Source organism: Rattus norvegicus, chromosome 16, assembly GCF_036323735.1.
Source record: "Rattus norvegicus strain BN/NHsdMcwi chromosome 16, GRCr8, whole genome shotgun sequence".
In the NCBI taxonomy this organism is placed as follows: Eukaryota; Metazoa; Chordata; class Mammalia; order Rodentia; family Muridae; genus Rattus; species Rattus norvegicus.
Window position 1 is genome coordinate 65684613 of NC_086034.1, and position 24228 is coordinate 65708840.

The window sequence follows — 24228 nt, forward strand, 5'->3', positions numbered from 1 at the left end:
AATGTCTGTTGAGTTTCCACTGTGGCGGTGTTTGGAATAGAATTTTAAAGATGAGGAGAGAAACGAAAACTGCTGGCAGGTACTCAAAATCATTCTGGCTTTGTGAAGTCTAATGAAGTTCAAGATGCTCATCCTGGGCACAGGTAGGATTGTTCTTTGAGTTACTAAGGGCAGACAGGATGGCCTTTGAAGATGCTATAGGGAGTGGCTTGCAGCTAGGCTAGACTAGCATTTCAGGTCTGCCTGAATCTTTGAAGGCTTGGCTCAAGCTCATCGATGCACCAGGCAATAGTCAGAGCTGACCATCCTAGCAGGAGGTAGCTGCATTCCAACAGGTCAGTGAGGAAGGAGCCTAGGTGAGGGGACCCGGATGTGAAGGGCGAGGTGATCGACAGGTGGATGCAGATTCTGTATTAAAGAAACGGGGCTTAGGGGAGAGGGCAGGGTTCAAAACAGGGAGAGATTGTAGGGGCAAAACAAAACCAGGTACCTCGGTAGAAGTTGATCCCGGAGCGAGCGTGGGTTGAAAAGTGACAAGAGACCATTTGGGAACCTAGTGACCTTCTGGGCAGATCACTGACACGGGCTCAGATAAGAGTCTATGTGGAACTCTTATAGCAAAACACCTGCAGAAATATAACTTATAAAAGTGTTTATTTCAGCCCAGGGTCAGTTTTTCTCATTGCTTGGAGCTTGGAAAAAGCATGTTCTTATCTCTAAGAAGGAAAGAGAGGAAATACACCAGGGTATCCCCCTGCCTTCCACGTCTCCTTCAAAGACAAATCCTCAGTGACATAAAGGCTAACAGGCTCCCGCCTCGCAGTTTTTCAGCTCTCCCAATAGTTCCATGGGCCCTCGTAGGGGTACGGAAGGACCAGGTCTATAATGGGCAAAGTGCACAGATTAATGTTGTAGACTGGTAGCGGCCGGTCAAGCTTCCATGCATATATACAGTTTGTCTAGACACTGGTGTAGAATAAGGCTTCAGGCTGGAAGGATTTTGAGGAGCAGGGGAAGAAACAGGCGAGCAAGCAGAATTACAGGCCGCTGCCCAGAACTGTTTAAAATGGGCTGAGAGGCTGCCTAAGCCACAACAAACCTTGTCGAATCAGGATACGATTGAAGTCTGGATATAAGAGCTGCAGGAGATCTGTTCGTCCACGTATTTGTTTTTAACAAATAAATATTCATTGGCCTTTCTCTGCGATGCGCCTGTTCTGGATGTGGAAGAGTCACCGGAAGCAGGAAAATGAGAACACACTGAAGGGAGACTTTCCTCAAAGGCAGAGTCAGTCAAGTACACGAACACTCGAGGCTGTATGAGATGCGGATTCGGCTGAAAGGAACCCAGTTAATCTTGACCGGGATGTCACATGGGGCTTCCAGCTGCTAAGACCTTCTCACCTTATGGAGGAAGAACAGAAAGGTAGATTATTCATTGTGTCAAGCTTTAAGTAAGGACACTGCCCACTGAATGACCTAGGTAGGACCTTAGGAAAAAAAAAAAAACCCCGGCCACTCTCTAGATATGCTAAGTGTCTCCAACATCTTGCGCCACCATGATAGTCTCGTCTCTCCCCAAGGCCTCCTGATGATGAATTAACACGCACAGGTAACCCCCAGGGCTGGCTGACATGCAAACTCATATCACATCTGTTCTCCGCATTACTTTATTTGTTCTATCTGAACAACAGGGATCCTAGTCCTGAGGCACATGACACGTGAGTGCCGTGGCTTCCTCACACCTTTCCGTGAGACGACACGGGGAACTTTGCGCACTGTCCGATTCACACTGCTCGTGTGTCCCTAATGGAATCGCCTCCCAGGCGCCTCATGCACTGTGGGGTGGCTCCCGTTTGTTTATCTCACCATACTTCCTCTTGCATTTGCCATTCACCCAGGGCGCTCCCTCAAGATGAACCTCTGAGTCATTGTTTATATTAGGAAAGCAGTTAAAAGAAAAAGCCAGAGTTTGAAAAGCATGGCTCAGTTTTATGCTCGCACGGGGAAGCCGAAAGATCATGACCCTACTTCCAAGTGGTAACCTCCATTAAGAAATTAAGTAACCTACAGACCACTGTGCTAAGTGCCCTGGTCGTCTTAGGTGAGGGTAATATGTGAAGGATGGGACGTTTATTCTCCCAGAGTACAAAAGCTATTTAGTGAAATAAATCATGCAAGTCTGGAACTAGGCGAGCCGTGATTAGATTTCGGTTCTGCCACTCCGAGTTGGAGCTAGCCACTTAACCTTTCGCGAACTCTGAAAATTGGCTGTGACTCCAAGTATGTTGAAGTTGCTGTGGTGATGAAGTGAAAAGCAGAGAGACGGTAGCATGACGCGGAGCCAGCAATGGGATGGGAGCTTCCCCGTGTTTCCCGGGTCCAGGGACACTCGCAGATGCACAGACAGTAAAGAAGCCGGACCAGCACACCAGATAGCGTGTGACCAAGTGCTCAATTGTGTGGAACACCACGGAGGAAGTCACAGAGGCTTATTCATGAGTTGGCTTGATGACAAATTAACTGTCATCCTGAGGTAATGAATTTCACATGGACTCAGTCACAGAGTTCAGCCATCGGGGCCGAATCCATAATTAGAGTTTTTCATAAGAGAAAAAGTATTTGCATATTTTTTTCTGGACTTTAAAAGTGATGTGCATGAACTGTAGAAAAATGTGAGCAAACATATTTTTTTTGAATCTCATTGAGTACATGACTAGTTTTTGGAGGTAACCATTATTAATATTTAACATTTACTCATATTTTATGTTTATCATGCTTTCTTTTAAAAAGGATTTCTTTCTTTCTGTCTTTGTATGTTTATGTGTCTGCATGAGTTTATGTGTATCATGTGTGTTCTGGCCAGTGGAGGCCACAAGAGGGTGTCAGATTCCTTGGAATTAGAGATAAAGAAAGTTGTGAGTTGTTATGGGAACCAGGTCCTCTGTGGGAGAGGACAACACTCTGAATACTGGCCCATTTCTCCAGTCCCAGTCATGCTTTTTAAAATTATCTAGCTTGACGTTGCATTGTGTGGCAAGAGATTTCTCATTTTTTTTTTTTAACTTTTAGAAAACTGATTTTTTTTCTCTTATCTTGTTAGACACATTTTTTTCCATCTGAGAAAAAAAAAAGAAACCTTTGGGCATGATTGTTTTAGACTAGAATCCTGGAGCAGGAATTGGGTCCACAGGTTAAAGTGCGTGGCATTTTAAGGATCCTTATAGGAAATGCCCAATTACTCCCCAGAGAAATTGTACCAGCAAACATCTTATCAGAACAGTTTCTAAACAGGTCAACCTCACATCTCTACCCAGAACTGTGACTTCCTTTGCCCTTGGTGACAAGGTAAATGGAACGTATTTAAAGATGCATCTCACTCTTGGTTTAGAATAAGCTCAAAAGGAGTTAGTGAGGCAATGGGAGGCATGGCTTTGTGCTTTCTGCATCTATCATGCCTGAGATCCTGGGACCTTGACCAGTCCTGTCTCTCCTCTCCTAGCTGTGGGTAAGTGAACAACTCTGTTTTCCCACGGGCCTACCATGATGGCCTTGCTCGTTGCTGGCCCCACGGCAATGGGACCAGGTAGCCATGGATCACTGAAATCTGGAACTGAATTAGCCCTTTCTGTTAAGAAAGTTGTTTGTCTTGGGCATTAATCACAATGACGATATCCTGCATGATTCTGGGAAGATTCTGTATGCTGCGTTGTTAGGTACAGTGTTCTGCACTTGTCTACTGGATCTTGTGGGTTCAATACAATATTGTGTTGTCACATTTCTTTTTATCTTACTATAGATGCCTCTATAATGATTTTGTATACTACATACATAAAATATTATTTTTTACCTTTTCACTGTCAATCTATTTGATTGATAAATTGATAAAATTCAGTTGAAGATAGTTTTATGGATTCTATTAATTTTTGTTCTTTTTACAGTGTTGTAGCTAGAACTCAAGGCCTACCATATCCCAGGCTAGGCAAATACTCTGATACTAAAGTATTCTGACAGTCGTGGGCTCTGTTTGGATAAGAGAATTAATCCGCTGACGTGTAAAGTAATTGCAGTCTGGAAGGAATTGATTTTGTCATCGTTGCACATTTTCTATAAGGCTGTAGTGTCTAATCCTTTACTTCTTACAGTATCATCCTCAGTCATACACACACCGACATACATGCACACACGCAAACACACGTGCACACACATAGTTAGCGAAATGGTTCAATTGCTTTCTTGTTTCTTTCGATGTATTTTCTATAGCTATTTTCTTTGTAGTTACTGTACGGATTATATTTCCCGAGTTTATAACATTTTATTCTGCATATGTAACCTCTTTAACTTTGGTAACGTGCAATATCTCTGCTCCTTTACATGTCTGCCGATCCCTTTCAATTGCTAAAGTGAAAAATTTATTTCTTTATCTATTGGGTGCCACAAAAGATGAGATAATAACTTACCAAAATAAATTATCTCTGTCACATATCTCAGTACACTGACACTTTTAGACTAGTATTGGTTCTCTTTTGCTAGATTACCTTCCCAAAGCCTGCAGAAAAGAAAAGCAGCTACAGATCATTGCTGTGCGAACAATGCAAATATTACCAAAACCTTTATTTTTATACATATCTTTGAGTTACTGTCTAATACCCCTTTCTTTTAGCTTGTAATATGACCCTCTTGCATGTTTTTAAGAAGGAATGTAGAGTAGTAGTAAATTATCTTACCTTTTGTTCATTTAGAAATGATTCAATTTCCCCTTTGCTTTTTTTTTTTGGATAGTTTATGTATTTACATTTAAAATGTTATCCCCTTTCCCACTTTCCTCCTCTCCCATCTCCCCTCCCCTGCTTCTATGAGGATTCATCACCCACCCACCCACTCCCACCTCAGCGCCCTGGCATTCCCCTACACTGGGGAAACGAGTCTTCACAGGACCGAGGGCCTCTCTTCCCACTGATGCACAATGCCATCCTCTGCTACATATGCAGCTGGAGCCATGGGTTTATGTGTACTCTTTGGATGGTGGTTTAGTCCCTAGAAGCTCTGGGGGGGTCTGGTCGGTTGATATTGTTGTTCTTCCTATGGGGTCGCAAACCCTTTCGGCTCCTTCAGTTCTTTCTCTAACTCCTCCATTGGTTCTAAAGGACATAGTTAGACATATAATTTTTTTGGTAGATATTTTATTTTTTCTTTTAGCACTTTAAATATATTGGCTAATTACCTTTTCATTCCCTAAGTTTCTTTTGCTTTTTAAACATTTTTTTAAATTGCGTTTATTTCTTTTATTTAATCGCGCAGGTCCAGGACAAGTTGCAGTCAGGATTCTGCCTTCCTACAAAGTCGGAGTCCCTGGGATAAACTCAGCGGTCAGGCAGCAAAGGCTTACCCGGTAAAAAAAAGTAAACCTTACTCAGTAAAGCTTTACTTGCTGGGCCTATTAACGTTCTGATGAGAAATATGTTTTGATCCCTTTTTATTTTCAGGATCCTGTGTATCCTGAGAAATTTCCTTCTTGCTGATTTCAGAATCCTCCCTTAATGAGGCTTCCTATGGTTCTCTTTGAGGTTATCTCTCTTGGAGTTGGTGGAATTTCTTGGAATGTTATATTTCTGTCTTTCAAGTGTCAGAGACTTTCAATCACATTTAAGCGACCTTCTCTTTCTGGAGTTCTCATAGCATTCATGCTGGTTTTTCTGATGGTGTGCGAAAGTTCTTCCTGCTCTGTACACTTCAACCTTTCCTTCTGTTCTTCATACACAGTAATATCCAGTGAAGTCCGGTCAAATTTACCGATTTGTTTTTCTGCCTGGACAAATCTGCCTTTGAGATCCCTTTCAGCTTCAGAATTTCTTTTAGGACTTAAAAAACCTCTTTATTATTAATATTTCCACTTGTCCACATCATTTTCTTATCATCCTTCTGACCTTCGCTTAGTTATGTGAAGGTTTCTTATTATCTACTTCGGTCTTTTTCTCTGTCTGGAAGTCATTTTAGCAGACTGGGAGGAGCTTGCAACAAGGGGGAGGAGCTTACGGTATGGGAAGATGCTTGCAACAAGGGGGAGGGGCTTGCAATAAGGAGGAGGGGCTTGTAGCAAGGGGGAGGAGCCTGTATGAAGGGGGCAAGGTTTGCAACAATACAGCAGAAGTGACTTCCTGTTTTTTTCTTCTTCTTCTTTTTTTTTTTTTTTCCGGAGCTGGGGATCGAACCCAGGGCCTTGCGCTTGCTAAGCAAGCACTCTACCACTGAGCTAAATCCCCAACCCGACTTCCTGTTTTTCTGCAAACTAGGTGCTCGGGAGCTGGGTTGAGGCTGAGTAGCTGCTTCTGTTCATAGACCTGACCTTGATCAAACTGTACCTTATTTCACAGTTCAAGTTTTCTAGAATTTTCACAACATCAGCAGACTCCAGTGCTGCACAATCGTTGCCCCAGGTGAATGTTTCTGGTGCTGTTGTCTAGGAAGGAGACAGATGTGTATTGTTTTTTGTCTTATCTCTCTGACCATTAGCCATTTAAAAAAATTCTAAAGCAAAAATATGGGAAGTTTATTTTGTTTTCATTTTTACTGTTCATGAATAATAACATGATTAGAGGAAAAAGGCTCTTAGATAAAATATTTTCTTGTGAAAACAGGCTTGGCATTGCTCTGTTGAAATCCAGTCTATATTTCAAAGTCTGAGGCCAGCTTGATTTTCATTTGTTTTTATATTACTTATTCTTTATGAAGCTGGGCATCTGAAACCATCTGTCAACTAATAACCACATGTCATTTGGATGTAGGTCTGTTCTCACTAGCTTTTCTTAATATATAATAAACCATCTCCATCTAAGACCTTTATATTTCTATTGGAGTTACTTCTCAAGATGAGACGTCATGAAATTAAAAAGATGTTGAACTGTATAGGAAATCCCTACTCGGGTGTCCAGACAGCCTACAGAATGGAAGAAAAATATTTTCCAGTTATGTATCTGACAGGAGATTAATATCTAGACGATACAGAAACTCAAAAAACTGAACAGTGTGAACTTGAACAAGGCCAATGAACCAGCATGCAGGTCTCGAATCATAAATGGGTAAAAATCATACGAGAAAGCTTTCAACCTCACTAGTAAGTGAATGTTGGGTTTGCTTTGGGAAGGGAACTGCATAGAGACAAAATACTTTAGAAATGCTAACTTTAGAGGTTCTTTTTTAGCCTTTATGCAGTGTTATCTTCTTTGGAATACCTCAAAATGAAGGTTTGAATTATACTAATTTTTATAAGAATCAGCTGTTATGAAAGTTGGCTTGTTATGAATTCATCCACTAAGTGCTTAGTTTATTATGTAGCAGTAAACATGGGAAAGGCTAGTGTGGTGGCTCCCAGGTATAATTACATAACAGGGAGGCCAAGACAGGAATAGAGCCATGCATTTGGGGCCAGTCTAGACTAAGTGACACTATCACAAACAAACGAACTGAAAGGAAAAAGTTTAAAATTGCCTCCTAGACAAAAGTTGAAGCCAAAAGCGGGCCCTGGAACTGCCTGTTACAGAAACTAGCTGATCACAGAAAGAGTAATTGCACCAGCTGGTTCAGCCACTTTGTTCCAGAAACTAGCTAACCATAATAGCAGCTGACCATAATAGCAGCTGACCATAGTAGCAGGAACTGGTTAACGAACTCCTCTACCCCTGCATGGGATATGAGTCTCTAGCCCAGTGCACTGGTTTCTGTCATCCCTATCAATAAACCTCTTGTTGATTGCATCAAGATCGGTCTCTCGTGAGTTCTAGGGGGGTCACTTCATCCCAAGATTGAGTGAGGGTCTCCCCACTTCAGGGTTCTTTCAGAACAAGAATAAGCAAGGTGAAAATTTGTTTTATGTAGTGCCAGTCACTCTACAAGAGAAAAATGCCATAAAAGGTAGTTTGCAGAACACCCATTTTTGAATTAGAATTAAATCCCAAGGAAGGTAAATATTAAATATCAGTGGCTTTTATGCTACTTGGACATTATGGACAAGAATACACTTCATATAATTTGGACAGTTGTAAGATGATTGACACATGGGTGCTGTGTACATCGAGATGACCTGGGAGCTCATGTGTCAGCAGATGAAATGAAACATATACGACAATGTGATCTAGTCACCGAAGGGTAAAATGAGTTTTAGTGGATTAAGGTCAGTTATTTTTCTTTTCTTTTTTTTAAAGATTTATTTATTTTATGTATATGAACACACTATAACTATCTTCAGACACACCAGAAGAGGACATCAGATACTGTTACAGATGGTTGTGAGCCATCCTGTAGTTGCTGGGAATTGAACTCAGGACCTCTGGAAGAGCAGTCAGTGCTCTTAACCACTGAGCCATCTCTCCAGCTCCTTTAATAATACAGTGTTCGTTCTTTCTTTCCTTTTTTTCAAGATCTATTTATTTTTATATGAGTACACTGTTGCTGTCTTCAGACACACCAGAGGAGGTCATCACATCCCATTACAGATATTTTGTGAGCCACCATTTGGTCGCTGGCAGTTGAACTCAGGACCTCTAGAAGGACAGTCAGCGCTCTTAACCCCTGAGTCATATCTTCAGCCCTGGTAAGTTATTGTTCAATTCAAATACTTTTAGCTTTTGGGGCCCATTGATCCAAAGAAACAAAACAACAACAAAACTAAAGTCTTCCTCTTGGTTTCTCTTCTTTGTTATTGTATCCAATCTGCTCTCTGGGTTAGATCTAGAGTGAATTTGAGTGAAGACACACTGAATTCTTACTTATAACACAAGACTGATACATCCACTATCTGCCAGGAGCTGGGCCAGAATCTGAGGAAGAAATGCCTTTCAGAGTTAGACTGTAACAGGGGAGAGAGATTCATGCTTAATCCTAGTGGTTTCTGCTGCTGAGGACTGATGATGAGGATCTGGAGAGGGGTTAGTTCTCTTAACAAAGGTTGGCCTTTCTCCTGAAGCACAGTTGCAAAGTGGAAAGCTCTGGTGTCATGCTAAGCCCTTAAAAGACCTTTCCCCCCCTCACCTTCTGGTTCTGCCTTAGAATTAAATTAAAGCAATTTGTGATTTTTGCAAAGGCGTGAATGAAATAGAAGTAATGTCTCCAAGGTTAAACACCACACCCCCACCAAGACCCTCCAGGCAGTAAGCACCAGCTGTCAATTACTGACCGTCCCAGAGATTTGCTTCAGTGTAGCTTTCTCTGTGCTACATACCGATAAGATTTTTTTCTTGAAAAAAGAGGAATGCACAATTCTGCTAACTGATACAGTTTTCTTTGCTGATACTGATTGGTTAATATATCCACAGGCGCACTTTGCTGCATTCCCCAGGGAGAGCAAAAGTTATTTTCATGAAGGTGGGGGCAGTGGTGGAAAAGAGCACAGATCCAAAGGCTGGTGAGAGTAAGGAGCGAGGTGATTGTCCCGCACAACCTCAGCATATGTAGCCTCAGGGAGCTGGTATGTCGTGGTCAGAATGGAGAGAGGGGTGCAGGCTACTGCCTGCTTTCTATAGAAAGTAACATCCGAGGTGCTTTAAGTGGATGGATGGCTTAGGGCACTGGTTCTCAACCTGTGGGTTCAGATGGGTATGGAACGACTCTTTCACAGGAGGCATATGTCGGATATCCTGCATATCAGATATTTACATTAGAATTCATAACAGTAGCAAAATTACAGTTAGGGAGCAGGAACAAAATAATTTTGTGGTTGGGGGTCAGCACAGCATGAGGAACTGTATCGAAGGATCGTAGCACTAGGAAGGATTCAGTGGCAAGACCCAAGGATGTTAGTTGAGAACCGTGTCTGGAACAGCCCTTTGTGCAATAGATGCTGGAAAACATGAAGGGATTGCCAGGCTTCTGGAAGACAGGTCGAGCCATGGATCTTGTTCTAGGTCCTAGCGTTAATTTTATGAGCTTGGTCTAAATCACTTCTCTGGTGCATTGGGAGATGAATGGATTTTCGTTCTGGCTTTAATTGGCCTCACCCACAGTTCTCTGCTCTCTACAATAGTGGTAGGCTTGTCTCTCCTCTAGCGTGGTCACTGATTGAACCACACGGGATCATCCATGTCTAGATTAGCCAGAAAATGGAGGCAGGTTTGCAAATGGAAGCACTCCCCAGACGTGGCGATTATTTGCTGAGAGCAGTAGTTTTGAACTCTCAGAAATTGAATAAGTCCACTGGGAAGTTATTAGTTGATGGTTACTGGAGCAGAAACAGCAGTCATGGCTGTGTGCTTGTTTGCAGCTAAAAGAGGTGCCTCTAGAGTAAGTCACATAAAGAAGTCACAAGAGAAGACAGCTGTAAGGTAATGGATTTGCTGTTCTCTCGAATTTCGTCATCATGCAGAGTATCCGCGACCCAACACATCGCGTGCTCCTGATTAGCATCGCAACCATTAAATGTCAGCTGATACTAAAAATAAGAAAAAAACATAATAAAAGTTTGATTATTTTTAAAAAGTGAAAATGTTTGTTTACCCTTTGCCATTTATGGATACTGTTACCAATATTTTTCAACATTTAAAATCTTAAAACCTTAAAACCTTTTTTTTTAAATTTAATTTAATTTTTTTTACATTCCAGATTTTATTCTGCTCCTGGTCTACCCTCTGACTGTTCCACATCCCATAACCACCTCCTCACCCCCCTGTCTTCACTAGGATGTCCCCCACCCCCACCCCATCAGACCTCTAAACTCCCTGGGGCCTCCAGTCTCTTGAGGGTTAAGTGCATCTTCTCTGACTGAACCCAGACCCAGCAGTCCTCTGCTGTATGTGTGGGGGTCCTCATATCAGCTGGTGTACGCTGCCTGGTTGGTGATCCAGTGTCTGAGAGATCTCAGGGTCCAGGTTAATTGAGACTGCTGGTGCTCCTACAGGTCACCCTCCTCAGCTTCTTCCAGTTTTCCTCTAACTCAACCACAGGTGTCAGAAGCTTCTGTTCATTGGTTGGGTGCACATATCTGCATTTGACTCTTTCAGCTGCTTGTTGGGTCTTTCGGAGGGCAGTCATCATAGGTCCCTTTTTGTGAGAACACCATAGCCTCAGTAAAAGTGTGAGGCCTTGGAGCCTCCACTTGAGCTGGATCCCACTTTGGACTTGTCACTGGACCTTCTTTTCTTCAGGCTCTTCTCCATTTCCATCCCTGCAGTCCTTTCAGACAGGAACAATTGTGGGTCAGAGTTTTGACTATAGGATAGCAACCCCACCCCTCACTTGATGCTCTGTCTTTCTGCTGGAGGTGGCTTCAATAAGTTTCCTCATCCCACTGTAGGGCATTTCATCTAGGGAACCCCATCCCCCTTTGAGTTCTGAGGGTCTCTCACCTCCCAGTTCTCTGGTACAGTTTGGAGGGTCCTCCCAACCTCCTACCTTCCGAGGTTGCCTGTTTCCATTCTTTCTGCTAGCCCATCCCCTTCCCTTCCCCGTCCCTCCCTCCCTCCCTCCTCTTTTGTGGTTCCTTTCTTCTCCCTCCCCTTTTGTGGTTCCTTTCTTCTCCCTCCCAAGGGAGACTGAGGTGTCCTCACTTTGACCCTTTAGCTTGTTGACTTTTTTGAGTTCTTTGGATTGTATCTTGAGTATTCTGTACTTTTTTTTTTTTTTTTTGGTTAATATCCACTTATAAGTGAGTATATACCATGCATGTCCTTTTGGGTCTGAGTTACCTTATTAGGATGATATTTTCTACTTCCATCCATTTACCTGCAAAACTCAGGATGCCCTCATTCTTAATAGCTGAGGAGTATTCCATTGTGTAAATGAACATTTCTTGTATCCATTCTTCTGTTGTGAGGGACATCTGGGTTGTTTCCAGCTTCCGGCATTCACAAACAAGGCCACAACGAACATAGTGGAACATGTGCCCCTGGTGGCCTGGAGGGGCATCTTTTGGGTATATTCCCAAGATGCTGGGTTTTCAGGTAGATCTATTTCTAATTTTCTGAGTAATCTCCAGGTTGATTTCCAGAGTGGTTGTACCAGTCTGCAATCCCACCAACAATGGAGGAGTGTTCCTCTTTCTCCACGTCCTTGCCAACATGTACTGTCACCCGAGGTTTTCATCTTAGCCATTCTGATTGGTGTGAGGTGGAATTTCAGGGTCATTTTGATTTGCTGATCACTAAGGACTTTGAGCATTTCTTTAGGTGCTTCTCAGCCATTCGAGAATTTTCTGTTGTGAATTCTTGGTTTAGTTCTATACCCCATTTTTTGATTGTGTTGTTTGGTTTTTCGGTGGTTAGCTTCTTGAGTTCTTTATATATTTTGGATATTAGCCCTCTATCAGATGTGGGCTTAGTGAAGATTTTTTTCCCAATTTGTAGGTTGCCAATTTGCCTTATTGACTTTGTCCTTTGCCTTACAGAGGCTTTCCAGTTTCATGAGGTCCCATTTATCAATTCTTGATCTTAGAGCCATTAGAGTTCCGTTTAGGAAGTTTCCCCCTGTGCCAATGAGTTCAAGGTTCTTTCCCACTTTCTCTTCTATTAGATTGAGTGTATCTGGTTCTGTGTTGAGGTCCTTGATCTATTTGGGCCTGTGCTTTGTGCAGGGTGACAAATAGGATTCTATTTTCATTTTTTACATACAGACATCCAGTTAGACCAGCACTATTTAATGAAGATGCTTTCTTTTATCCATTGTATATTTTTGGCTTCTTTGTCAAAGATCAAGTTTGCATAAGTGTGTGGTTTTATTTTTGGGTCTTCAAGTCTATTCCACTGATCAACCTGCCTCTGTACCAATACCATGCAGGTTTCTTCTTCTTCTTCTTCTTTTTTTTAATCACTATTCCTCTGTAGTAGAACTTGAGGTCAAGGATGCTGATTCCCATAGCAGTTCTTTTATTGTTAAGAATTGTTTTGGCTATTCTGGGTTTTTTGTCTTTCCAGATGAATTTGAGAATTGCTTTTCCATGTCTTTGAAGAATTGTGTTGGGATTTTGACGGGAATTGCATTGAATCTGTAGACTGCCTTTCGTAGGATGGCCATTTTTATTATGTTAATTCTGCCAACCCATGAGCATGGGAGATCTTTCCATTTTCTGAGGTCTTCGATTTCTTTCTTGAGAGACTTGAAGTTATTGTCATACAGATCTTTCATTTGGTTAGAGTTATCCCAAGATATTTTACATTATTTGTGGCTATTGTGAAGGGAGTTGTTTCCCTAATTTCCTTCTCAGCCTGTTTATCACTAGTATAGAGGAAGGCTACTGATTTATTTGAGTTAATTTCATATTCAGCACACTTTGCTGAAGTTGTTTATCAGCTGGAGAAGTTCTCTGGTAGAATTTTTGGTGTCTCTTATGTATACTATCATATCATCTGCAAATAGTGATACCTTTATTTCTTCTTTGCCAATTTGTATTCCTTTGATCTCTTTTTGTTGTCTTATTGTTCTAGCTAGCACTTCCAGTGCTAGATATGGGGAGAGTGGGCAGCCTCGTCTTGCCCCTGATTTTAGTAGGATTGCTTCAATTATCTCTTCATTTAATTTGGTTATTGGCTGTTGGTTTGCAGTAAATTACTTTTATTATGTTTAAGTATGGGCCTTGAATTCCTGATCTCTCCAATACTTTTAACATGACAGGGTATTGAATTTTGTCAAATGCTTTTTCTGCATCTAAGGAGATGATAATTTTTTTTTAGTTTATTTGTGTAGTGGATTATGTTAATGGATTTTCATATTTTGAACCAACCTTGCATTCCTGGGATGAAGCCTACTTGATTGTGGTAAATGATGATTTTGATAAGTTCTTGAATTTGATCTGCAAGAATTTTATTGAGTATTTTTGTATCTATATTCATAAGCAAGATTGTTCTGAAGTTCTCTTACTTTGGTTGGGTCCTTGTGTGGTTTCGCTATCAGAGTAATTGTGGCTTCATAGAATGAAATAGGTAGTGTTCCTTCTGTTTCTATTTTATAGAATATTGGTATCAGGTCTTCTTTGAAGGTCTGGTAGAATTCTGCACCAAATCCGTGTGGCCCTGGGCTTTTGTTTTTGGTTGGGAGGTTTTTAATGACTTCTTCTTTTTCCTTATGGGATATGGGTCTGTTTGGAAAGTTTACCTGCTCTTGATTTAACTTTGGTATGTGGTATCTGTCTAGAAAACTATCTATTTTATCTCGATTTCCCAGTTATGTTGAGGATAGGTTTTTGTAGTAGAATCTGATGATTTTTTGAATTTCCTCCATTTCTGTTGTTATGTCTCGCTTTTCATTTCTGATTTTGTTAATTTGGATACTGCCTCTGGGCCCTTTAGTGTGGCTAGGGGTTTATCTATCTTGTTGATTCTCTCAAAGAACCAGCTTTTGGTTTTGTTTATTCTTTGTATTGTTTTCTTTGATTCTATTTGGTTGATTTTAGCCCTGAGTTTGATGATTTCCTGCCTTCTACTCCTCTTTGGTGAGTTTGCTTCTTTTTGTTCTAGAGCTCTCAGGTGTGCTGTTAAGTTGCTAGTGTAAGATCTCACCAGTTTCTTTACCAGGGCACTTAATGCTATGAATTTTCCTCTTAGCACTGCTTTCATTGTGTCCCATAAGTTTAGGTAAGATTTGTCAACATTTTCATTAAATTCCAGGAAGTCTTTAATTTCTTTCTTTATTTCTTCCCTGACCAAGTTATCATTGAGTAGAGAGTTGTTCAGTTTCTATGTGTATGTGGGCTGTGGGCTTTCTGTTGTTTTTGCTGTTATTGAAGTGTTTTGAACTTTGGTAAAGTTTTTTTTTCTTTTTATGAATGTGGGTGCCCTTGCATTTGGGGCGTAGATGTTCAGAATTGATACATTCTCTTGGTGGATTTTCCCTTTGATGAATATGAAGTGTCCTTCCTCATCATGCTTGATAACTTTTGGTTGAAAGTCTACTTTATTGGATATTAGGATGGCAACTCCAGTTTGTTTCCAGGACCATTTGCTTGGAAGACCTTTTTACATTCTTTTACTCTGAGATAGTATCTGTTTTTGTTATTGAGATGTGTTTCTTGTATGTGGCAAAATGCTGGATCTTGTTTGTGGATCCAGTCTGTTAGTTTATGTCTTTTTATAAGTGAGTTGAGTCCATTAATATTGAGAGATATTAAAGCCAGATGACTGTTGGTTCCTGTTATATTTGTTTTTGTATGTGGCTTTATGTGGTCGTGGTTCTTTCCTTTTGGCTTTGTTGTGAGATGCTTAATATCTTGTCTTTTCTTTGGTGTAGGTACCCTCCTTGTGTTGGAGTTTTCCATCTAGCATCCTCTGTAGGGCTGAACTGGGAGATAGATACTGTTTACATTTGGTTTTGTCCTGGAATTTTTTGGTTTCTTCATCCATGTTGATTGTTTTGCTGGGTATAGTAGCTGGGCTGGCATTTGTGTTCTGCTCAGGATCTTCTAGCTTTCATATTCTCTGTTGAGAAGTCTGGTGTAATTTTGATAGGTCTACCTTTGTATGTTACTTGGCCCTTTTCCCTTGCAGCTTTTACTATTTTTTATTTGTTATGTGCACTTAATGTTTTGATTATTATTTGATGAGAGGATTTTCCTTTCTGTTGCCATTTATTTGGTGTTCTATAGGTTTCCTGTACCTTTATAGCCATCACTTCCTTTAGGTTTGGGAAGTTTTCTTCTATGATTTTGTTGAAGATGTTTTCAGGTTCTTTGAGCTGGGAATCTTCATTCTCCTCTATTCCAATTATTCTTATATTTGGTCTTTTCATTGTGTCTTGAATTTCCTGGATTTTTTTTATGTTTTGAATTTTCTTTGATAGTTGTGTCAATATCTTCTACAGGATATTCTATACTTGAGATTCTCTCTTCTATCTCTTGTACTCTGTTGATGATACATCTGTAATTCCTGGCCTCTTTTCTCCTTTTTCCATTTTTAGGTTTGCCTCCATTGTACTTTCTTTATTGTTTCTACTTCCACTCTTAGGTCTTGGACCACTTTATGCAATTTATTAACCTGTTTGATTGTGTTTTCCTGTATTTCCTTAAGGGATTTATTTGTTTCCTCTTTAAGGGATTATACCTGTTTACCTGTGTTCTCCTGTATTTCTTTCAGTGAGTTATTTATATTCTCCTTAAAGGATTCTATTATCTTCATGAGATAGGATTTTAGGTCAACTTCCTGATTTTTAGGTGTGTTGGTGTATTCAGGGCTTGCTGTGGTGGGAGAATTGGGTTCTGATGATGCCCATGTATATTGACTTCTATTGCTTATGGTATTTCACTTGCCTCTTGCCATCTGGTTATCCTTGTTGTTTGCTGGTCTGGGTGACTCTGTCTGGAGTCTGCCTCTTATGTCCCAGGGTTGCAACAGGTCTCCTGGTAGGCCTGTAGCTCTGGCTGTAGCAGACCTTCTGTGGGGCCTTCTAACTGTGGGGTCTTCAGAGGGACAGGAAAGCTGCTGATCTGTTGCCCTGACTTCGGTAGATCTCCTGGGAGGGCTTTAGACTGTTGGGTCTTCAGAGGAGAAGTCACACTGTTGTCCTGTGTGAAGTTGTTCTCCAGGGGGGCCTGTGGACTATGATTTCTGTTTCCCTGTGTCTATTAGAGTTCCAGTGAGGCTTTCAGTCTTTTGAGTCAGTTGTCCTGCATGTCACAGAGCCCCCAGGAGGTCTTAAGACAGTGGTGTTGGTTGCCCAGTTGCCCTGTGTACAGAGGAACTCCTGGGATACCTTCAAGCTGAGGTGTCCTGAGTGCAGTAGATCTTCTGGGATGCCTCAGGATGTGGTATCAAATTCTCTGAGTGCAGTGGATTTTCTGGGATGCCTCAGGATATGGCATCTTCTGGGAAGCAGACTAGCTAGCAGTCTGCCCCAGCAGAAAGGACCAGAAAGAAGGGGATCGGCATTTGGCAGGCAAGGTTTTGGGGGATGGTGGGTCTCCCAGCAGCAGCTGTGGGACTTGTGTTGGGGGGTAGTGCTTACCAAATGCTGGGTGTAGCAGATCCTCTGGTTTGTCTGAAGATATAGTCTCTTCCAGGGAGCAGACCTGCTAGCAGTCTGTCCCAGTAGAAAGAACTGGCTGGAAGGAGAAAAGACTTATTATTCCTTTTTGAGAAAATACCTTGTAAAATTCATCTAAACAATTACTATTTGCCCTTTAGTCACTTTTGTCTGTTTTTAAAAATAGTGGCCAAGAATTAGCTAGTGGGTGGGTGGGTGGTCACAACTTCATTGTACAATGCTTTGTCTCCAGGCACACAGTGCAGTCAAAGAGTGCTGTGTGTTCTTGGCACTTATTGTACTAAGTTGTGCTCAAGTGCTGAGAATTAATAAGATTAAAGAATATTGCATCATCAAGGACATTCCTATGTGAAATTGGAACTTTGTTTTCCTATAAATGCACACTGGTAAAGAGTACAGTGAGAGGGAAATAAATGGTGCCACATTCTGACTCGTATGCGTTGGTAAAGAACACATGACATGGAAGAGTCTGATGCCACTTGGTAATTTGGATTTTTTTTAGACACCGGTGATTATATCCACTATTGCTCTTGTACCCTCGCTAAAGGTGCCAACCCAGTTTTGTAGGACAGCAGTGTCTTAGTTTTAGGAAAGTTGTGTTGACCTTTGAACTCTTCCAAAGTACTTCCATGAAGCCTCTTGGAGTTCATTGGCTTCTCGAGGCTCTGGGAGCCACCGGGAACTGCTACTCATAAGGGTAAGTAGAGGTTGTCATAGCAACTGATATTTAAACGTTTGTGTCTGCATCACATTTTCCAATTACTGCCAATTGGATGGCACCAGTGAAAGGATTTGGAAGTAAAGCCAGAGTTTTCATAAAACCAACGTCTATTTATCAGTTAAAAGAACATTCTGAGCCCAAATTGATTGCTTCAGGATTGTTTGTCTTGATCTCCCTAAACTCTGCTGTTTAATTTTAAGTCAATATCATGTCAGGTGCTTAATGGTTGGGAGTCCAACATCAGCAACTGAAGAGTGAGATCATCCTCCAATGGGAGCTAAAGCTTAAGCCCCAAGCACACACTTCAGATCCATTTAGTTTATGCTGTGATGGCTGAGAAGAATTGGCAGAAGTATCCAAAGTGAGATACTGACAGCTTTCTAGAAAATGTGAACTATTAGAGCAAGGAGATAATCACAGAACAGTCAAGGGAAAATTCTCCACATTATGAAAAGGCTTAAGTCTAAGGGTAAACCAACAAACAACAAATATGAATGAAAAGTTGAGGTAGGGAGGGAAATTGATCTCATGAAGAAGCTCATGCTGTTAAAATTCACAAGGTTGAGCAAAACAAACAAACAAACAAACAAACAAACAAATAAACAACCCCAATCAGACAAACAAAGAATAAAACAAAATAAAAACCTTGTCTATTCAGAATAGGAGTTCTAGAAATTGAACTTAGAAACTCACATACTCTAGCTGTTGGTTGTGTCATTTGTCACAACAATAGAAACACAGAACAACTATACATCTTGATTTCACTAGACTAGCCCTAGTTAGTGTCTTTTCTTTGCTATTATCTTAATAGGCTTTTTCTCCCCTCTCAAATATTGGGAAGTTTGAATGACTCGATATACTTACCATGACTTATCTATAGAAGAAATGATGTATCAGATTGTTAACTGGCAAAGCAATCACCCAGCCATAGCATTTTTTTCTGCTCTTCTGTGACAGAGGCCAGGAAGGAAATATTCATGGTTTGAAGCTTCTCTTGCAGCTATGATTGATTGTGTTATGAAATTTTGGGCATAGAGTAAAGTTTAGAAATACGGTAGAGTTGATTTCTGTTTCTATTTGACTGCTTAGACTTGTAACGGTCACCTTGAACCTCTAAAGAGTTCAAAGAGGCCTTGGAGACCCCAGCTCTGAGGATATTAAGCTGCTGGCCATGCATCAGTAGTTGGTTATCTGACAACAAATTATTTCTGTTAAGTTTCTTTTGGTTCAAAAGCTGAAATAATTCCATTTGACATGATTTTTCTTTCCTTGGTTTATTTTTATTTATTCACTTGTCCTTGGTCTGGGTAATCAACGGTGTGAATGGCGATGCCCTTTGTCACCTGGAACCAATCCTTTTCCTATGTCCCATTTGTGAATACTATGCACAAGTATTAAACTATAAATGATTAAAAGACGAAGGAGAAACTGAGAATAAGGACAACAGAAGAAACTTGAAAGTTTTCCTTTTCTAGTTAGTTCTTATTTTAGAGATCCAACGCTTATTTTCTGAGAACTCTAAGGGCTGTGCATTTGGCAAGGGATATTCATTTTTCATCTTCTATGCTAATTTCTTAGGGGAGGGAAAGATAAATCTGAGTGTCATTAGGACGCAGATGGAGCTGAGGACTGTGGTTACTAATGTAGTGCTTTCCAGAGACTTATTTTGTTGTTCTATCTCAGGAAGAAAAGTGACTACACAACCTCCTTTCCTAGGAGTTGAAAGACCCCATATCATTATTTCCTAGCAAAAGTGATATGAGAAGGCTAAGATGCTTCTACAGTCTCTCCATGGTGTTGGCAAATCTGATAACTACAATATTCAGGTGAATAAAATATTCTTGAAGCATCACTGAAGAGATAGTTTCCAATCATTGAGAGCACTGAAACATTTTAAGTGTTGCAAAAATAACCCCAAATTGAATCCACTTAGACCTTGCCAAAATCAAGACTGTCATCTTTTTTTTTTTTTCTTTTTTTTTTTTTTTCCGGAGCTGGGGACCGAACCCAGGGCCTTGCGGTTGCTAGGCAAGCGCTCTACCACTGAGCTAAATCCCCAACCCCGACTGTCATCTTTTTAAAAATTTAAAAATTAATTAACTGCATCCTGACCACAGTTTCCCATCCCCCCTCTCTTTCCAGTCCTTTCCTCCCACTCCCCACCTCCCCTGTCTGCTCCTCTTCCCTTTCTGTTTAGAAAAGGGGAGGCCTCCCATGGATATCAACCAGCCTTAGCATATCAAGTTACAGTTAGGAATCTCATTTTCTTGAAGATTGAAAGGAGGGAAAAGTAATTTGAGACCCAGAGAATTACTTTGCCATGTGGTAGTTTGCCTTCCTGACATTCATGGTCCTAGAGTCTAGCAGTAGGCAATTCAAGATCAAAAGGCTTCCCCTGTCTTTTCCTAGTTACTTTCCTTAACCCACACTGAGACCTTGAGAAGGACTCATCCATGTTTTCCTGATGAAATGATTCCAGGGTTCATCTCTGAGTTCTAGCTTGAATTGTTGGTAAACTAACCAGACAGAACTTATATTTCTATCAATGTGTGTATGTGTGTGTGTGTGTGTGTGTGTGTGTGTGTGTGTGTGTGTGTGTGTGGCACTGGGGATTGAATCCAGGGCCTTGTGCAAGCACTCTAGGCAGGAGCTCTACCACTAAGCTAGGTCTCTGGAGACCCATTCCCATTTTAACGTGACATCGATGGGCTTTAAGACAACATAGTCCTGAATTTGGTGGCGAGCACTTTCATTTCAATGTGTGCATTAATTCCCTGGATGAAGGCGTGGTTTCTATGAAGTTCATTCTGTAAGACAGACCTGGAACGATTTTGGATCTGGTCATGAACAAGGAAACTTAAGCAGCCTGAGGTTTCTCTCAGCTCATCTTCTAGAAAGTTGACCTTTGTTTTCAGGAAGCGTTTCCTAGGCTGTTTTCAGAAGTGAATTCCCATGAGAATCTATTTTCTCCTCAGTTAAAATAGAATAAAACATTTACAATTTGGGGACGTTCTCTGACGGCAGGGCAATTACTCTATGCATATTGCAGACTGCCAAGCCTGTGAAGGTTCAAAAATGAAATTGTCTTGACACTATCTAACCAAACATTAGAGTGGAGCAACCTGATCGTGACAGTAAAACCAGGTCTTGTTTTAGTGGCAGAGACAAGGAGATAAATTACTTGAGTTTTGTTTCAGGATAAAAATAAACACTTGTTTTATTGAATTTTGCACTGGAAGTGGTATTCTACAGTCTTCTTAGTATCTAGTCAATTTCCAACATTAGCTGCATGTCTATAAATTCCCTGATCATTAGAGTATAATTATCTTCTGTATAGCAGATGGAATTCTGTCATCATTGTGGCTTTCAATAAGTAATGATACAATTTCTTAGTAAAGACAAGTTCATTTGGTAAAATTTCTAACACCACTGTGTTTTGGAGATCTGGAATTTATTTGCTTATTTATTTATTTGTTTGTTTTGAAACCAATTTGCCTAATTTGGAGGTGGATCAACACCTTCCTGGAATTTTGCTTACAGGGACAACACAAGAATGAAATCTTATGAAACCAGCGGTCTCAATCTGTGGGTCTCAACCCCTTCCTGGTCGCATATCAAATATCCTGCATATCAGAAATTTACATTACAGTTCATAACAGTCACAAAATTACAGTTATGATGTAACAACAAAACAATTTTAAGTTTGGGGGTCACCACAATAATGAGGAACTGCGTTAAAGGGTCTCAGCATTAGGAAGATTGAGACTCACTGACGTCAACTCTGTTTACCTTTATTCTAGGACATTATCTTTCAAGCATATCTCTTTATTCTTCTGTCCTGCCTTATGGATTCCTGAAGGAAGTCATCATAGGTAGAAGATTTCATTGAGACAGTTGCTTAGTGGTAATAAAAATAAAAGCCCATTAGCAGATGAAGGAAGGGGTTAATGAGTCAGGAAAGCAGAATGTGACCATGGGTTCCCAATAGCTAACACTGGTCTGTGGCAGTCTCCACAAGACACACAGTTTAATCATGGGGTGACAAGGAAGGTGCAGGTGGATGATGGGCTGCAATTGTACAGAGGCTGGGTGTTCTTAGTCAGACTGATGGTCAGAAATAGAGCAACGAAGCTGGTGAGAGCCTGAAATATTAGACTCCAGTTGGCAGTTTCACCATCAGAAGAAAGAGGTAAACATTTATTTTGATAAATGGCAAATGAGAGAGGCAGTCAGAGCCCCAACCTGCAAGCTATGAAGACACTAAAAGATACCATCTTTCTAGGGGCAAGCTAGACAAGCAGCCAAAAAGAATACTGCTTAAGTCATATAACCAAAATAAACCAAAGACGGATGGTCAGAATGTTAAGGGCAATCACCTCAATAAAAGTCCTGATTCATTGTTAAATTCTTGGATCTGGGCCAGGTCTCAGATTCCTCATCTACAGATTTAAGGAGAAACCTGGGACCTAAGAGGAAGAGCCTTGCAAAACACGAAGTAATTCTTTATAGCCTTTACAATCAGTAGCAATCCACTATATCCTTTTCCGAATAGACTATAGACAGTTACTAGGAGAATGAACACCAGGGAGAGGGGAATTTAAGATGTTGAGGATGGTTGGAAGAGTCTGATTTGCATTGGTGCCTGGGGATTCAATATTGCCTCTGTAACATCAGCAAAAGGAGCCTTGGCTAAGAACTGCCTTACTACAAATCTACCCTGTGAATGTACATGGGGATAGTTCCTTGGTCCTGCCACGGGACTTCGTACTTGGTAAAACACTTACACTGGCTTCCCGACCTGTGAGATAAGATACATTATCAAAGAATAAGTCAAAATGGAGGCCTCTGAGTTTGGCATGACCTGAAACCTCTATCCTTGGCCCGGAGAGAGCAAAATATCAAAATTAGCATCGTGTCCATGGGAAAAGTTTACTGCCATTCCGTTGAGTACTTAATGAATGTGACGATGCCCTTGCTCTTCTCCAGACTCCTGTCAGAATCCTTGGGAATTGTGACAAATCTGGACTGCAGTTGGAATGTGACCCAGTCCCCCACCTCTTGGCTCATTTTCAGACTCCTGCTGAGACCTGCAGAAACAAACTCACCACACGGAAGGTAAGTATGAGGCCTGGTTTCCTGTCCCTCGCTCATGTCCAGATTCCTTCCCGAACTCTTAGAGATTCCGATTGACTCTGTGTCAGCTCAGAAATACATATTTGTTCTATTATCTACTGGCTTGTCTTCAGAATCTTGCTAGCACCTACAGGAACTCTGGCCCGATGTGAAGTCAGAGATTCCCTGTGTCTTTTCCCAGTTCTCTATGGCCCTCATGTTTGTGCAGGCTTCTGCTGGGACCCACAGGAGCTCTGTCTGATGCAGAGTGAGGTTAGAGATCTACACCTTGCCTGTCTACATGTACTCATATTTAGGATCCTGCCAGGGAAGCCGGGACTTCTGCCCAACTCTGTGAGACCTGCAACCCACACCCTGTAACCGAGACACAGATTTTACTCCCATTTCTAGGCTTTTGTTAAGACTCACAGGAATCATCAGTGTCTCAGTGTAAGGTCGGAGTTCTATAATGCAGTATTCTAACTCCTTCAAACTCCTGATTCAAACTCCTTCTGGGACTTGCTGGGACTCCTAAGGTAAAGTCTGAGACCCCCACAGTCCTATTCCCATGCACGAGTCCATAGTGAGACATTAGCTTACTTGACATTCTCATGAAAACTAGAATAAGCCATGCCCACTCTGAGCTGCACCGGGGCTCACTTCACGTGGGCCCAGATTTTCCTACTTACTGTTTCGATTCCCTTTGGAACTTTTCATGCTGTGGCTGGACGTTGCCTGAACTGAACATTACTACCATAACATAGGCATGTTTTAAGGTTATTTCAAAGACATCATCAGTAGAGTCTCATGATGATTCTCACAGTCACGAGAAGGAGCCAGGAAGCATGAGAAACCTACATCTTCATTAGTCATTAGGGCAAGCCATGAGTTTAGTAACACCAGTGAGCACAGAGAGAGCAATCCATTGTGATGTCTGCCTCTCATTGCTGGCCTTCGTGGCCCTAGCAGTATCCTTAGCTTCTTCAGCCACATGGACTAAAGCCAGCATCTGAGATGAGTAATCGGCCTCAAGAAAAATCAAGAACTAATTGTGGACCCAGACCCACAGGCAGGAAAGAGAAATATGGGGGCTGCAGAATGAGCTCCCTGGAACCGCAGATGAGTAAAACATTCATGCAGCAGCAACATGGCTGCGTACTAGGATGTAATTCTGTATTTCAAAGGAGTTTCCTTCTAAATCAATAATTGGGATAGATTTTGGAAAAAGCTTTCCCACTGCCCGTTTCTTATTACTATACACTCCCCTCACCATACACAAATATATGAACACACAAATACAAGCAAATATACAGAATACACACATATTCAAACATTTATATACAAAAACACATACAAACACAAAAGAATTTTAAACACTAACACACCAACACACTTCATATTATATTCTGCTAATGGTTTGGAACATTCCAACACCCCTC

General features: G+C 41.2%; 1 long non-coding RNA gene across 2 annotated transcripts; it reads right to left on the reverse strand.

Moving 5' to 3' along the window:
• Nucleotides 1-639: 639 nt before the first annotated feature.
• Nucleotides 640-23660, reverse strand: LOC134482553 (uncharacterized). 2 transcript variants are annotated; one of them, XR_010058794.1, is made up of 3 exons: nucleotides 23479-23652; nucleotides 16918-17014; nucleotides 640-1404 (listed from the first exon to the last, which is right to left on the reverse strand). It is a non-coding gene; the product is annotated as an uncharacterized LOC134482553 (long non-coding RNA). The 2 variants fall into 2 exon arrangements; XR_010058795.1 differs by lacking the exon at nucleotides 16918-17014 and having other exon boundaries at nucleotides 23479-23660.
• Nucleotides 23661-24228: the final 568 nt, after the last annotated feature.